Source organism: Alligator sinensis, unplaced genomic scaffold, assembly GCF_000455745.1.
Source record: "Alligator sinensis unplaced genomic scaffold, ASM45574v1 scaffold123_2, whole genome shotgun sequence".
Lineage (NCBI taxonomy): Eukaryota > Metazoa > Chordata > Crocodylia > Alligatoridae > Alligator > Alligator sinensis.
Genome location: NW_005841917.1, coordinates 505,177 through 519,905, shown reverse-complemented (window position 1 = coordinate 519,905; position 14,729 = coordinate 505,177). Strand labels below are relative to the sequence as shown.

The 14,729-nt window shown below is 42.7% G+C and overlaps 1 protein-coding gene across 1 annotated transcript in view; it reads left to right on the top strand.

The window, feature by feature from the left end:
* Nucleotides 1-14,729, top strand: part of ISPD (isoprenoid synthase domain containing) — a 232,055-nt gene that overhangs the window by 88,979 nt on the left and 128,347 nt on the right. The window lies entirely within an intron of this gene.

Here is a 14,729-nt window from a genome sequence, read left to right as displayed (position 1 = left end):
GGAAAGAGGGAATAGGAAGGATTATGTGTGTAATAGAGTGGTATCCCTGTATAACTGACAGGACTGCCATAACCCAATGACAATTTATACCATGCTGCTTAATGTGGTTCTGAATATCCTACAACTAGGCATGGTTTGAGGGGCATCTTGTATTTTCTGCTCATTCCAAGAGCAAATCTAGATCCCTGGCTGGTGTAGATCTGTGCAGATTTATTGGAACACATTTGAACTCTGCTAGCTGATCATTTAGCTCATTGTATATATACAGATATACTCTTAATGGAAAGCAACAGATAGGAGAGGATGATCTCCCAATTTATACTCCAGGGGTGGACAAAATGCGGCCCATGGGCCGGATGTGGCCTGCCAAGCCATTCTATCCAGCTCACGGGATCCCTAAAAAATTTAGAAAATTTAATATTAATTTGTCCTGGGCTGCCTGTCATGCGGCCCTCAATGACTTGCCAAAACTCAGTAAGCGGCCCTCTGCCCAAAATAATTGCCCACCCCTGTTATACTCTATAAACACACACTATCTACTTAGTATATCCTGTTCATAGTCATGGATGCCTGGCAAGGCCCATGTTTCTCTTATGAGAGAGAATGCATAGAGTTGCTCTCTGGTCTCTATTACAGTTCCAGTAAGTTAAATTTGATCCTCTATTAGCAGGAGCTCACATGCTTTGCTTATTTTACTAGCTTTGAATAATTAGTTGCCCCAATATCTCTGGATTCACTTAAAACTAATGAAGAAAATTGCCTGTCTCTCTTTAATTTTGTGGTTTGTGTTTTAAATTCCATGCTATCCCCAGCTAAATGAAAGTTAACTAAGAACTCAAATGATACAGTTCCTTAAACTTAAGATAATGCCAACACTTTTGTTTTAACAGTAATGAAATCCTTTTAAGCTAAGTTAAAGGCATATGTTTTATGAAAATTGTTACTCATTTGTTTCCAATTAAGAACTTTTATAAACTTTTCTCTGATGCCTGATGAACGGTGTTTGTGCCAGGAAGCTTGCAATTAAAGAATTTTTTTTTTTTGAAAAAATCTAGTTGAGATAATAAAAGATATCACCTCTACCACAAGTCCCGAATACTTTTTCCTCCAGACCAATATGGCTACAACCTGAATACCTTACTCATTGTTTTGGGTTGCATTATGGTCTTGGATATACAGATCTAGAAGAGTTTATTTTACATAAGACAAAATGTTGAATTTATACTTGTAGCAGTAAAGAGCTTCACTAACGAACATTTTTGCGTTCACTTCATTTTTTATAAGAACACTTCTTTAATATCTACTTACTTTTGAGGTGCACTGGCTTTTGTCAGTTCTTCTTTGATTAATAGCCTAATTGCAATTTAAATAAAAGAAAAATGACTGTAAGAATAAATATCTAGCTATAGAATGGTGTTTGAAAGAAGCCACAATTTGTCATCTGCCTGTAATTAAAAGGCTGGTTCTTAGTCATCTCCATTACAAATGTATTTCTACCTATGCAAGTAAAGCTAACGAGTACCAAATGCTTCCGAGAAGCACAACTGGGATTTCAACTGCTGCTTAAATGAGACTTGATAATAGACAAATTCCAGCCTGCAAAACTGAACTCTGATGTAGGTAATGAAAACATATATACATACATTGTTATACCCACACCGATAGTACTACATCTAAATAATATAAATAGCCTATGAGTCACTGTTTTCTGAAACTCTTTTCTTAAAACTTGCTTCCTATTTTTACTCCTGTAAGTCTTTCTCTTGCAACTGTGTTATGACAATCACAGAACCCCAGCATCATTCATTTTAAAATAGTAATGTTAATGCTTTTCTTTAGTTCAGCAGGTATTAACTTGCAGAGTATGTAGGCAGAGTTGTACATGCCTATTTTTAATAGTCTATAAGTAAAGAAACCTCATCTTGCAGTCAAGGTGACTCATCTAGAAATGTACTTAAGATCTGGATAATACAAAACATCCTTAAAAAATCTGCAGTTGGACTGCTGCCCCTAAGGTAAGTATCTTTGAACTCTAGTTTGAACATGTAAACTTTAAATGTAGCTTCTCAATAGAACATAGTCTGATGTAAAAAGAGAGAGAGAGGCAAAAAGGAGAACCTTGCCTTTGGAACTACTTCTGCACACTGCCATGTACTTGCTGGTTGGGCATTTTGCCTGTACACTTAGCTAATTAGGTACTTGCCCATCTATGTATGTGCATAAATACCAGTTTTACGGGCATATATACAAAAATAGTGGAAGACATCCAGTCTTAGTTCATAATAATCAAGAACTAAGTATTATAGTTTGTGATGTGGTGAATATAAGTGAAAACTATTGCAAAAAGTACTTCTGCCATTCCTTTGTTTATCAAGGGGTATAACATTGGATTGAATATTTGGTGAAGCCTCAGGGTGGAGTATTGCACCCTGTAACCATTGATTGGTTTTTGCTCTGGGGCAGTAGGATGGGCAGTAGGTGGAGGTATTGCCCATAATAGGTAGTACTGACTGGAAGCACACCTCTTCCTTATGTGTTGCCACAAATTTTTTATTCTGTATGTGCCAATGACAACAGGGGCAGGGAAATGTTGTACATTGAGTAATTACAGGGAGTTTTTGGTTTATTGTCTTATATGAATAAGAAGTGAAGCTTGTTCTGTGACTCTGAAGACAGCTTTATAGCAGTTGTTTTCTCGTTTCTTTTGTCTGAATAGACAGGACCCTTGTCAGAGATAGTTGTACCTCAGAAATGTTTTCAGGATAAACTATACCAAATAGCCACAGCAGCTTATCCATGTTCTTATCTATACCAGAGGCATTTTATTTAACTCATTTCAGACTTTTGAGTATAAATAGGTTGATGAATGATGTGCATTTGGAGAGAGCAAGAATTGAAATGATAGATTTAGGAGGTTGTGATTTTGTAAGTATTTTAGAATTTCCTAAATTAAATGGTTCCCTAGGTGTTAGGTGTATACTTTAAATTTAAAAGATTGAATGAGATCCTGGAAAGGAAGCCATGAGAGATGTCATTGAATAATCTGCTGTAAGGCAATTTGAGTTACAATACCTCAGCATGAAGGGGTCAGGTTAAAAATGAAATTTTAGTTTTAACCTAGATTTTTTTTGCTTTTATAGACATCTTGCCTTTGTAAATTAAGTTAAACTTGTATGCTACTTAACTTTTCCTCCCTCTTTAATTTTTTGAAGACTTCAAATATTTCACTCTGCAGGATATAATTTCCATATTTTTAGCACACTTTACAAGATGTTCTTTCAAGTTAATTTGCTCAAAGCACTACTTTTTAGCCAAAACAGAGGTTGCATTGATTTTTATAGGAAACTTTAAAATGTACAAAATCTGTTTGCCTCAAGTTATGTGAACAAATAAATGATCTTTAACACCTTACATACATCATTACATAGTGTTTCAGCATGAACTATGAATTTTCTTACTGTTGATATGTCTATGGCAGTAAAACCAGGAAGCCTGCAGCTCAAATTTCTCAGGATTTGAGTAATGCAAACAAAAACCACTGTTAATGCATGGCCCTCTAATGACATCTGTGCAGGGGTTTTAGGGATGGGGAAATTTTAATTCTTGATGTAGATAAATACTGTTGTATAAATGGAGGTGTGTTTCTGTAAATTCTTATTTTACTGACAGTTGCTGTTGGAAGAATGTGGAACTGTAACAGCCATTTCTTTTATGTAAAAAAAATACATTTATCTTTATCAAATTCCATCCCTAGAAAATTGAACACACGTGAATTATAGTGCTTTCTTTGTGCTTACAGCAATATTTTTGTTGTGAGTTTCATAATAAGGTTCTGAAATTTTTCAAAGTGAGAAAGCCATACCAAAGAGAAAGGATACTACTTAAAAATTGAGGATAATGTAAAATGTGCATTTTAATAAGTTTTACTGTGATGGAAAAGACAGCCCCAACAAAGTGCTAAGACGAGTACAGAAGACAGTCCCACCCATATAGCAAGTAAGTTTATGGGCTGTTGTGTATAGAATGTCAAAAGATAAAAGCTGATGAGGGGGTTACTTTTATGGCAATTATAAATATGGCTTAAGTCAAAAATAGCTTTAAGCAGCATCTGAGCTGCCTGATGATATAAAACAAAGGTTTCTGTGTTGGAGAAGAGTTAAAAAAGCCCATAGCAAGTCTTGAGTCCAATCTCAAACTTTATTCAAGCAATCTCTCATTACTGATTAAGGAAGTCAGGGCTTATCCTAATATATTTTGATGATTGGGGTGGGGATAGAGAATGTAGGGAACTTTAGCTGTTGTATCCTAATCAGTTGTTGTACTCTGAATAAAGGTTAAACACTAAACAGCATTTGGAAGATCAAGTCTGCTATTCCTGAAATTTACTTCATGGTTATGTGCAAAGGAGATGTAGTTATGGAATGAGAATGTGGGAGATATGAAAGCTACAATAGGGGAAAGATATGATCTGATAATATAATAGTGATTAAGAAAGGAAAGACAGTAAAGCTACAGATAAAGTAGCATTTGGGGGCAAGGAAGAAGACAAACAATGCAGTGGCAATGAGGTAGAGAGGGAGGGGGCATTACTAATGGTATCATCTCGCCCAGTTAATTTGTTTATGTTCATATTTTCTAGACAATGCATTATCCTTTCTTCAGATTCATGATAAAAAAACACAGATAAGTTTAACCAGGGCTCTTGGCTTTCCAAAATGATATATGCTCCAGTTGCATTTTTTGTTATGTGTAGCTGTATTGGATGATGGAGTGATTCACTGGAGCAGCTTGGCAGAACTATGATTGGGATGGGAACAGTGTTGGAGGGATGAGAAGGTGGTTTTTGTTGCTTGATCTCCCACATGTATGGGGAAAAAAAGGAGAGAGGAGTATTTGCTGCATTATGTAGATTGTGCTTAGTGGAGAACAGGAGCCTTGTTGTTATCAGAATTGTCAGAAATGGAGTAGGAACTGAGTGGGGTTTCTGGGTTTAATGGTGGGTGAATAAAAGCATAGTGTTAGATAGCCATGGTGTTGGAGCCCCAGCAGCACCGCAAGAAGCCTGGTATCCTGTGTGTGTTTGGCTGCAGTCATAGGAACAAGTCACAGTGCTGAGATTCTTCCTGTGGTGCTGCTGGGACTCCAGAGACATAAGTCTTGCCTGGTTGCTTGGTGGCAGCTGTGGGAAGGTCTCCACCATCAAAACTGTTGCCTGGATGACCCAGCTTTGCAGGCCAGATAAGGCTTATGGGTTTTATGTTTGACAACCCTGCTGTAGAGTAACAAAACCCGCTTCTCTCCAGATCTCAGCACTTGCACCGGGTATAGGGGAAAGGTCCAAACCCTCCAGAATGGCCACAAAGCAAAATGAAGACCTTTTGAAAAGAGATGGTTCTTACAGGGTGCTGACAGAAGTGCAGCTCTGTGCTGTAACTCATGGCATTTCGCAGAAAGTGCCATGAGTTAGAGCGACCCGCACTACTGACCCAACAGATTTTCTCTAATGGGCGGGGATGGGGTGGGGGATCGAGCTCCACTTTGTATCTGATCCAGGGGGAGCTGCCTTTCTGCATCCTCTCTCCCCCTAGCCCCACCCTCCACTCCTTCCAGCTCCAGTGCTGTCTGCAGGAAGGGAGGGGGAGAAGGGAGGGGAAAGGGAGCTGGAGGCTGGGGTTTGCCCAGACTGAGCTGGGGGGTGGGGGAAGTGGATCTGCAGCTCCTTCCCCTCCATTCTCCCCCTCTCTTCTTGCAGATAGCGCTGTGGGCGGGGCTGGGCTGCATCAGCCAAGCCTCAGTCACACACAGGGACAAACAGAAGTTAATGAAAGTGGTTTGCTTTGGAGCACCTTCAACCCAGTGTATGGTTGTCATGGGAGACTTTAACTACCCAGACATCTCGTGGGAGGAGCGCTTGGCCAAATCCGAGCAGTCGCAAAGCGTTCTCTCGTGTGTGGATGACCTTCATCTGATGTAGGAAGTCTACGGGCCGACTAGAGGTAAAGTGCTGCTTGACCTCATACTGGCAACTGGGGATGACCTAATCAGCGACCTAACGATTGAAAGGAAGCTGGGTGACAGTGACCTTGAGCTGATCACCTTCACCATGTGCCATAAAGTTGGCAAGTCAGTCAGTAATACAGAAGTTCTCCACTTCAGGAAAGCTGACTTTGACAAGCAAAGGAGGCTTGTCAGAGAGGCCCTAAAAGGCCACAACCCAATGGAGAGGGGAGGTCAGGACAAGTGGTTGCTCCTCAAGGGAGCAATCCTGGATGCACAAGCAAAGTCCATCCCATCTCGGAGGAAAGGCAGCAAAAGGGCACAGCAGCCCCCCATGGCTCTCCAGGGAACCGGCAGACCTCCTGCATCTTAAAAGGAAGACCTACAAAGGATAGAGGACTGGAACCGCCACCAAGGAGGAATACTCTGCAAATCAGGAAAGCCAAGGCTGTGATGGAACTCCAGCTAGCTACAAATATCAAGGAAAATAAAAAGTCCTTTTTTAGATATGTGGGGAGCCGGAGGAAAAGCAAGGGCAACGTTGGACCCCTGCTAAACCAGGTGGAGCAACTGACAACTGACGCCCAGGAAAAAGCAAACTTGCTAAATGGATACTTTGCATCTGTTTTTCACCAGTCCCATGGGACGGCCCTGCCCAGTGGGTCAAGGAGGCCCAGGTGAGGGAGATTCCTTGCCCTCCATCGAAGCTGACCTCGTGAAGGAACACCTTGACAGCCTGGATACCTTCAAGTCAGCCGGCCCTGATGGGTTACACCCAAGGGCACTCAGGGAGCTGGCAAGCATCATTGCTCAGCCCCTGGCATGGATCTTTGAGATCTCTTGGCGCTCTGGTGAAGTGCCAAATGATTGGAAGAGGGCCAATGTGGTGCCCATCTTCAAGAAAGGGAGGAAAGTAGAACGGGCAAACTACAGGCCCATCAGCCTGACCTCTATCCTGGGGAAGGCCTTAGAAGAGATTATCAAAGAGGCCATCCTTAACAGACTAGCTGAAGGCAATATCCAGAGGGATACCCAGCATGGGTTTGTTGTGGGTAGGTCTTGCTTGACCAGTCTCATTTCCTTTTATGACCAGGTGACTTATCAACTGGACAAGGGGGAAGAGATTGATGTTGTATATCTTGACTTTAAAAAAGCCTTCAGTCTGGTATACCATGATCACCTCTTGGCTAAACTGGCTAACTGCGGTCTTGACCTCACCACGATATGCTGGCTGGGGAATTGGCTCCGTGGTAGGACCCAGAGGGTGGTGGTCAACGGGAGCCAATTGTCTTGGTTCGCTGTGACCAGTAGGGTCCCTCAAGTCTCTGTCCTAGGGCCTGTACTATTTAACATCTTCATCAATTATGTGGACATTGGTGTTAGCAGTGGGCTGGCCAAGTTTGCCGGCGACACCAAACTCTGGGGTAAAGCATCCACACCTGAGGACAGGAGGGTGATCCAGGTGGATCTTGACAGGCTCATGAAATGGGCGGATGAGAACCTGATGGTGTTCAACACCGAAAAATGCAAGGTTCTCCACCTTGGGAGGAAAATCCTGCAGCATGCTTATAGGCTCGGCAGTGCTATGCTGGTTAGCACTACAGATGAAAGGGACTTGGGGGTCATGGTGGACCACAAGATGAACATGAGCCTTCAATGTGATGCTGCGGCTAGTAAAGTGAGCCAAATGCTGGCTTGCATCCATAGATGCTTCTCAAGCAAATCCTGGGATGTCATTCCCCCGTTGTACTCGGCCTTGGTGAGGCCACAGCTGGAGTACTGCGTCCAGTTTTGGGCTCCACAATTCAAAAAGGATGTGGAGAAGCTTGAGAGGGGTTAGAGGAGAGCATGCACGATCAAAGGTCAGGAAAACAGACCTTATGATGAGAGGCTGAGCACCATGGTGCTCTTCAGCCTGGAAAAGCGCAGGCTCAGGGGTGATCTGATGGCCACCTATAAGTTTATCAGGGGTGCTCATCAGGGTCTGGGGGAACATCTGTTCACCAGAGCACCCCAAGGGATGACAAAATCGAACAGTCACAAACTCTGCCATGACCAATTCAGGCTGGACATAAGGAAGAACTTCTTTACTGTCTGAGCCCCCAAGGTTTGGAATAGACTGCCGCCGGAGGCGGTTCAAGCACCCACTTTGAATGCCTTCAAGACACATTTGTATGCTTATCTCGCTAGGATTCTATGATCCCTGCTGACTTCCTGCCCCTGGGGCGGGGGCTGGATTTGATCCTCCAGAGTCCCTTCCAGCCCAAATGTCTGTGAAATATGAACCCTCATTACATGAGGGTTAATTTGTTGTGTTATCGGGCACTTCTAAAGTGCTCTGCAGCCATGCTCTTCTGTCAGGGCATGACTGTAGAGTGCTTTCAAGGGGCCAATCTCATGACAAATGTCACTTCTGTCAGTTCCCACAGATTTTAATTATGGACAAATTTGAACTAGTGCTTGTTGGGTATAGGTCATGAACCTTTCAGTTTATGTCTAAGGACTGAAATGATACATAAACTGGTACAAGTGATAAGAAACCAGTTCAAATCTGTGACAGCAGAAGTTCAATGCACATAAACTGCTTTCAAAATGGCCAAAACTGATTTAAGATAAACTTGGATGGATGTAGTATCTGACTTAACTGATTTAGGTTAAATCCATTTATTGAACTTCTGTCCCAGATCCCCTCCAGATTCAAATTATCTTAAAGAGATCTTCCCAGAACCCACGCATCCTAGCCTTCAAACAAGCACTGAACCTCTTTAACTTCCTGTGTCTTTCTCCCGAGTGTCACATGTGTGGACTCTTTAAGAATGTCGCCGTGGCTTCTTCGGTGCTTGTGGGAGTGGCTTTGGGTTGGGTCCCCAGGGGTCTCACCTGCCATGTCTTTGATAAGGGGTTTTAAATCAGGAGGACGATGTCTGGTCCTGTCCCCCTGGTTCTTTCCCTTGGCCTTCCTTGTGACCGCCTCTTCTTGTGGCTCCACCTCCCCTACACCCCACCTAACGCCAACCGTGATGTTGCTTGTTAGGGCCTATGTTTGGGCCCTCCCCAGTACTTGGTCCCTTGGGGCTGTGGTTGTTGACCACCGGTGTAACTAGTGCCGAGTGCTCTCCGCAGCCCCTCTCTGCTCTCTCATCTATGCAGAGCCGGTTTCTACCTGGACTGCCGCCTCCCTTGACGTGGCGCTGATTCCCTGAGTTCGGTACCTGCTGTGGGTTGTTTGGTTCAGGGTCCCATCCTTGCTGTATCTGTCACCGTTCCAGTCACTGGGGCTACCGGCTCTGGCCCACAACGTGTCCAGTGGCGGCTCCTTGGGTCCATGCTGGCCCAGTATTCCCTCCATGCTCCCTTCCTGAGGGGAGCCACTAAGCCTTCTCCTGCTCCACGCCATCTGGCTCCTCTGACCCTTGCGGGCCAGCCAGGGATGCTCTTTTGGGTCCCCTGGCTCCCTTCCAGGTGAGCCTTTTCTGCCAGCTCTGGCTGCTTGCCCAGTCAATCGCCCTTGGCACACTTTTATAAAACGTGCCCAGGTGGATGCGGCAGCCATTCCCAGCTCCTCCTGGCTCCGCTGCAGGTTTTTTCTTTGATCTTCAACCACGGTGGTTCCAGCCGCCACGGTTTCACTTTTGCCGCAAACAGCTGCTGGCGTGGCATCCCGCCGCCTCCCCTTCTCCCTATAAGTTTTCAATACAACCTCTCTAACCTGATCATCAGAAGCAGACCTCCTACAGCCCAGAACACACTGAATGGATCCAGACCATGCCATGACAAGAAATGCAAAACCTGCGAACACATCTCTACCACCCCATAATTATCACCATCAGCATACCCGATAACAGAACCATCAGCATTCCTGAATCTTATAGCTGCACCTCCAGATATGTAATACATCTCATCCAATGTGCCAAATGCCCTGATGGAAAATATGTAGGAGAGACCAAACAAGAACTGCGCACCAGAATGAACGCACACCGGAAATCTATTAAAGACAAGAATACCTAATTATAGTGGGGACACATTTCTCACAAGAAAACCACTCTCTCTCTCCAATCTCTCGGTTCTAATCCTCAAAGGGAATTTACAAAACACTTTTCAGAGATGAGCCTGTGTACTTCACTTCATCAGCCTCCTAGATACAAAAACTCTTGGACTCTATAGACATTGGATTTATGACACATTATAACCTGCCTGACACCTGACTTCTCAGGCACTTCTCCACTATTTACCTGCTACATTCATCCCCCTTCCCTTCCCTTCCCTCCCCCCCCCAATCCCCAGCCTGTCTCTGACCCACTGACTCCTCAGTTTACATCTTCACTGACTGCCTTTCTTGCATGCATACCAGCCTCTGGCCTCTTTACTATTCATTGCATCCTGGAAGAGCACACCCCAACTGCAGATGGCTCCTCAGCCTGACGAAGGGTTTTTAAACACAAAAGATGTCTAAGAAATTTTTTTCCAACTATTTAAGTTGGTCTAATAAAAGATATCAGATTCATCCAAAGAACCTTGTCTGCCTATGTCCTTAGATTAACATGGCTACAACCTACACATCTTTAATTTTGTTTTCCCAAAGAAAGTAGGTGTAGTGCAGAAGCTGATTTGATGGTGAACTGATTTAGATAAGGGACTATGGTCTGATCCCCAGGGCTGGGGACGAGTGGGTGGGGCAGGGTGTGGGAAGCATGTACCACTATGGCATATTATCCTATAGTTGCAAGACTAGTGCTCTTTGATACACCTGCTTTCAGGGATTTCTCTCTCTCTCTGTCTCTGTCCCTCTCTCAATCTGTGTGTGTGTGTGTGTGTGTGTGTGTGTGTGTGTGTGTGTAGACTCATCAGCTAAAAGCAGTTCTCAACTTAATCACATTTCTTTTCTGGTTTTTTTTTGTTGAACATTTGGTTGAAAAAGATTTCATTATCTCATCCATATTTGTATTATCATTAATTATAGTATTCTCCTCTTAGACTAGGGACAGACGTTACACATAAACTGGTTGAAGTGATCAGAAACTGATTTAAACTTGTAACAGAACAGATGTTCAGTGCATATAAACCAATTTGAAAATGGCTGAAACCAGTTTGAGATAAACTTGGTTGAACGTAGTATCAGACTTAACTAATTTAAGCCAAACCAGTTTATACAATGTCTGTTTCAGACCCCTTGCTGGTTTAAGATAAACTAGACTCCCCCAGAATCCCGGCATGCTCTCTGGGCTGGGCAGGGCTGTCTGCTAGAGTAGAGCAAAGTTGGCCCTTCCACTATCTGTCCTAGCCAGAGCACTATCACAGCTCTAGGTGGATGAGGGACTGCTGCAGCTCCTGCCAGGCTTCGTTCCGCACCGCCCCCACTCCCCGCTGGCTGCTCAAGCAGGGATTCCCACTCCTCTCCCACGACAGGGACTGAGTATCTGGCCATGCCCCCCGCCCTCCCCCCCATGCTAGCTAATGCTGAGAGGTGTCTGTGTGGATCTCCAATTTCACTGGAAAAAAGGCAGACAGCTAGTGGCTTGCACATGCAAATGCAGTCTGCAGATGAGAAAAGCTTGAAACTGATGAGAGATGTCTTTTGAAGGGGTTAATGGACTGAAATTTAGTTCTGACAAACAACCTGCTGGTTGCAATCTGTCAGTCTTCAAGAGGGGAAGAGAAAGGTGTTAGATATGACCTGGTTTGCAGACAGTCTGAGCAGGCAGGGAGATGGAGATTGAAAAGCTCATTATCAACAGATGCAGGGTCTGGCAATACTCCTGCCCCTTGAGCAGTGAGCAGGGAAAAGCCTGGGACGGTGCAGGCAGGGTGGGGGTTAAATCCACTTCCTAATCAGAGCTTCCTGCCAGGGCCTGGCCGTGCCCCCCTCAGCTCAGCACTCTACAAGGGAAGGGAAGGCTGCTCTAGCGCACCTCAGCTTCTAGCCTTAGCCACTGCAGATATGTCCCTGCATTTTTGCATTCCAGAGGGGATGTCTGTATGGTTACAAACTGATTCAGCCTAGGCAGGTTAGACTAACCTGCAAAGATTGAATCAATTCAGGCTCAAGCTTTTTGAATGTCTGTCCCTAGCCCTCAGGGATTTTTTCTGTGAAATACTTTCCTTCTGCTATTTTATAATATGCGTTCCTTTTTCGTCTAAGTGCTCTGAATGTCATTAAAGGCATTCTGTTTTCTTTCATAAATTTAACCTACAAATCTTAACTCACTTCCTAATTCTTCTCTTTCTGTTTAGAATACCAGGAGGAAGGTGTGGTACTGGCTTTGTAAACTGCAGCCTTCGAGTAGTCACTTCCGGGGTTACATTACACACAACTTTTGTTGTTTTTGTGTGTAAAAAAGCATTATATGCTGTTTCTAAGTTTGTGGTGGCTTTTAGGATTCCACATGATGCTTCATAATGGTTTTGATCCTGCTTTGCTCACTAAGTTCCTAACATCTCAAAAACTGACTTCTTAAATTCTTATAGTCTTGGACTGCTCTATTATATTCATACTCCTTGTTTAGTTGCATGCTGAATTTGAGTGGTTGTTGGTCACTAGTTTCAAGCTTCCCTTCCTTTCCCCATCAGTTCCTCTCTGATAAGTAAATCCAAGATGGATTCTCGTGTAGATGCAAGGCCTACTCTTTAGCTCATAAATTTGCAGAAATAAATCATTATGTGGAAGCCAATTGTCATGCATGTTTAGCTTTGCATTTTACGCAGTGAATCTGTGGCCTTATAGGGTGCCTATACATGAGCAGGGAGGCTGCTTCAATGCACTGGACTCAATTAATCAAGTCTGCTGGAGTGTGGCAATTATCACTCTTCAGCAGCCTCCTGCATCTTGTATATTAGCATCCCCACGCTTCAAAATGGTGGTGGGGGTACTTTATCTTAAGTGCTCTGTCGATGTTGAAATGCATCCTATTTTGTTCTGCCCATTTTTCCAACCTGTCCAGATCCGCTTGGATCTGTTCCCTGCCCTTTGGTGTGTTAACTTTGCCCCATAATTTGGTATCATCTGCAAACTTGGACAGGGTGCTCTTCACACCCTTGTCTAAGTCACTGATGAAGACATTGAATAGCACTGGTCCAAAGACCAAGCCTTGTGGGACTCCACTGCCCACATCTTTCCAAGTCGATATCAACCCATCCATCACTACTCACTGGGTGTGATCTCTAAGCCAATTTGCCACCCACCTGACCATGGAATCATTTACATCACAGCCTGTCAGTTTATTTATGAGAACAGAATGAGGTACCATATTGAAGGCCTTCTTAAAGTCTAGGTAAATGACATCTACCTCGACTCCTGCATCTAAACATCTTGTGATCTGGTCATAAAAAGAAACAAGGTTAGTCAGGCAGGATCTACCTGCAGTGAATCCATGCTGATTTCCTTTCAGCATTATTTCCCCTGCTGGGCTCCCACAAATATGATCCTTTATGATTTTTTCCAGAATTTTCCCAAGGATAAAAGTGAGACTAACTGGTCTCACTAACTAGTCTAATCTGAAGACACCATGTGTATTATTGACATGGTAAATATGAGAAATTCTGCCTTCCACCTTTTATTTTCGGCTGTTCAGCGATTAATTTAACTTTACATCTCTCAAAACATTGCTTGAAAATTATCATGTTGTTTACCATAAACTATAGTAATGAGCAGCTTAAATTCCTTTTTATTCTGTGTTTGTTACTCTTTACAAAAGTATGCATGAACATATGGCAGAGAGTGAGGTGGAAGTTTATTTGGACAATGTTAAAAACATCTGAATGAATGTATTATGTTTTTAAATATTAAAACACCTTTTCACATGTAGTCATTATCTAGTTTGATATTCAGTCTTGCTTTTATGAGTATTTACAGCATATCTTTATATTCTCTTTTAAATCCATCCCAACTGATTTATTTCTGTTATCCTGGATATTTTTGTCCTTGAAGTGTGTTAGAGGTCTGTTTTCAATATAATTATACTGCACATTTATAAATCTTTTAGCTGCTTGCAGAATGGGCATCCATAAGACAACACAAACCTTGCATTCTAGGATTTCAAGGTCCATATTAATTGAACATCTAAGGATAAAAGCTTGCATTAAAAACAAGATGACCGTCAGGCCAGAATTTAAAAATAAAAAATAAAAAGAAGAAACTTTTGGAATCTTAGTCAGTCCCAAGAGACAAAATTTATTTTTTAACTACTCTTTTCAAGGAAAGGACTGGGCATTAATTGTACTTAGACCAGTGTATTTAATAATGTGTTCTACATTTCCAGTTGTGCCCCAGTATCAGCTGGATTATGACCGTTGACTCTAATTTTGCAACTTATTCTATGTTGGGGTAGAACCTGTGGCTAAAGCCCCATTAGTTTCAAAACAGCTTCACATATGCAAAGGCAACACATGGAACTTGTTATAGGAAAAAGACTTTAATTTAACTGGCTATATTCTTAGTTCTGCCCAAATGTCACTTGTTTTGGAGTTTTTTTTAAATTGATACAGTTGAATACATTTTCCATAATTTTTAAAAACGCATTTAGTGTGCAGTTAAGTCCATGTGAAATCAGTATTCCAGGAAATTCTTCCCTTGGTATTTAATAAATATGTAAGTATTGTGGATCTGATCCAGTGCACATGGAAGTCAATTAGGAATCTTTTAATTTATTTCGGTAGTCTTTAGAATAGGCTTCATGTGAGCTTTTTACTTCTGTCAGAATGTAAGAAATAGAGCAGAATTTTTCTTTTGATTTTCT